Raw genomic sequence first — 2,731 nt, forward strand, 5'->3', positions numbered from 1 at the left:
AATAAATACACATTTTTAAAAAGACAACGTTTTTCTGAGCTGCTCACTAACATCTCACTGATAAGCTGATTTAACTGTGCAAATATAGTCCTAGACATTGATAAAATACGGTAAGTGAAATGGACGCTTAACATACTGATAGTTACTTGAAGGATGCAAGTGCAGATAAATAAAACTTTTTCTTTTTGTTTCTTGAGGAATTTAATAAATTTTCTCCAATTACAGAAATTTTTGCTTAAAAATTCTATTGTATCAATGGTCATTGGTTTATAAACCAATTGGTTTATGAACGCACTGGTTTGCAATATCGTAGGAAACATATTTTTTTTTTTTAATTTTTTTTTTCAAAAAAATATGGAACGCTTCACGAATTTGCGTGTCATCCTTGCGCAGGGGCCATGCTAATCTTCTCTGTATCGTTCCAATTTTTAGCATATGTGCTGCCGAAGCGAGCACAGGAAACATATTTTTTAATAGCCTTTTTATAAAGACTGTGTTTGGGCTTGCATCCGGTTAAGTTTCCATCATTGCGTTGAATGTGCCACTGGGGTATCTGACTCAAGGGCATGGTGTTTTAGCAAAGCAAAGTGTGAGCAAACACTCTCGATGCCAACGTGAACACGGTGTGGCTCTGTCTGCCCACAGGCTGCAGAAGGTTGAGACCACCTTCTAGACATTCAACCCAAATAAAAACGGTATCATCCTGATATAAAAAAATAAGTTCAAAGTCTTGGATTTGATGGGAAAAGGGATTTTGTAAGAACCCAAGGGCAATACTTGAATTATTGTGAAAAAGATTTCAACTCCTTAATTCACATTAGATATGTGTACTTCTTATCAGATGCAATCTTTGCATGGACAATAAGCTTTTTTAAAATTAAAACATGTGGTTTGAGAGTGTTTGGCATGAAACCATTACCCAAACACAAAATCTTTTGTAAATGAGCTTAGAATATTTGTAAAGCTTATTGATAAATAGGTGTTCCCCCCCACCCCCGAATATTCAAAGTCCAGAATGTCCAAACTGGACTTTATTCAGGCCAAGATAAGAGTTCCACATGACAGGGTAGAGAGAAGGCCACAGAACAGAACGGCTGTTGCACACCTTTCTGGATGAGACCACGACCAGCGTGCCCGACACAAAGCAGGAAGGACGCACTTAGAATTATGTGGCAGATAGGTTTATCACACTCAGATGGCAGGCCCACAAATAAGTCCTCAAAGAATCTAGAGTTCAAGAAGGAAATTTTGCAACGTGACTTTACCACTTACTGATAACACAAGGCATCAAGAGGACGGGTGAAAATCATGTTTTAGAGTAAGCCACCGCAGGTGGAAATTCTGCATCTCCCCTGATGAGCTGTGCAATCCTCAGAGAAGTTACTTAGCGTCTCTCTGAGCTTCAGATTTTTATCAGTAGAGTAGACACAATATGTTTATGCCGTAGATTTGAAAGAAGTTGAGTCAGAGAATATAAAAACACACACATACTTGCCTACATGTATGAAAAAGCATATATGTATGTTTCGTTATCTCGTAGACGTGCTAAGTAACCAATAAATGTTGATTTATGTACTGTTCTCTTCCCTTCTGCTGGTGTATGAGCCAGAGTGTCCTATCATGGTCAGCATTAATGGAAAAGAGAAAGGCCTTTATAGTAGAAATTAAGTGTATTCACTATGACTCAGAATCATGGGAAAAGTCACTTTCTCACTTTTAAGGTTGCCTCCTCTTGTTTGCTGAGGCCCTTGTTTCTTGCCAGTTGTGGTAGAGATGGTAGTGAGTGTGAAGAATGGCTTATTTTGTTTGGCATGAGATGATGACAGAATGGGCCAAGCATGGCCGCTTTTGGTAAACGTTGGTAAATTTTTAGTCGAATAATTTCTAGTGTATTCCTCATTAAGGCTGTTTTTCTCTTAAATGGTCTCCCCTTCCCAATTTAAAAATGGCATCGCGTGACGGCCAGTTTTTGTAACTTACTATGACTGGGGACGTGGCCAGTCCCCAGTTTCCTGCCCTGTCTTCTCTGCCTACTTTTCGGGGTCTGTTCTTTCCCAATATACGTGGAGTGCCCTTGACCTAATGGTGGAAACACCGCACACAACGTGATTCACAGAAAATGGGTAAAGCTTCAGTTTACTTTTTAGCAATTATATTCTCATTTTAGAACTCACATTTTTATATTCACCAGCAGTTACAGACAAATCTAAGAGATTTAATCCTCCTGGCAACCCTGGACAATCCGAGGGCTTTATCTCAAAGGAAACTGAGGTTCAGAGAGATTAAGTAATTCACCCAGTGTCACATAGCAAGTAAATGCCAGAGCAGGGTTTTGAATCTACCTTTTAGAACAAAGCTATTCCTGTTCTGGTTGCCTCTTCCACAGTCTTGTACCCTGGGAAGAAGATAACAGAAATAAAGGTCTGTTGCTGTTCAAATACTTTCCCATCCTTTCAGATGGATGCTGAAGCCCACTTGTATTTATTTTCACTTGTGACATGTTTCCTTTCATGTAGGGGCAACAAAGCTCTGCACTGTAGAATTTATTAAGTGTCCACATCTGCATAACACCTTGCTACCAAAAGGAACAATAAAAGGCAAGTGAAAATGACAAAGGCCCTGCCCTCTGCAACTTTACAATCAATAACAGATGGGTGAAAGGTATGGAGAAGGGGACCCAGCCCTCAAGCCAATGCTTGGCAAGCTGAGACATGAATGGACACCCAGCATC

At 39.7% G+C, this 2,731-nt stretch overlaps 1 non-coding gene across 1 annotated transcript; it reads right to left on the reverse strand.

Annotated features, from left to right (window-relative positions):
- Nucleotides 1–348: 348 nt before the first annotated feature.
- Nucleotides 349–456, reverse strand: LOC122496160. The gene has a single exon (XR_006300699.1). It is a non-coding gene; the product is annotated as a U6 spliceosomal RNA (small nuclear RNA).
- Between the last annotated feature and the right edge of the window lie 2,275 nt (nucleotides 457–2,731).

This window comes from Prionailurus bengalensis, chromosome F2 (genome assembly GCF_016509475.1).
Source record: "Prionailurus bengalensis isolate Pbe53 chromosome F2, Fcat_Pben_1.1_paternal_pri, whole genome shotgun sequence".
Lineage (NCBI taxonomy): Eukaryota > Metazoa > Chordata > Mammalia > Carnivora > Felidae > Prionailurus > Prionailurus bengalensis.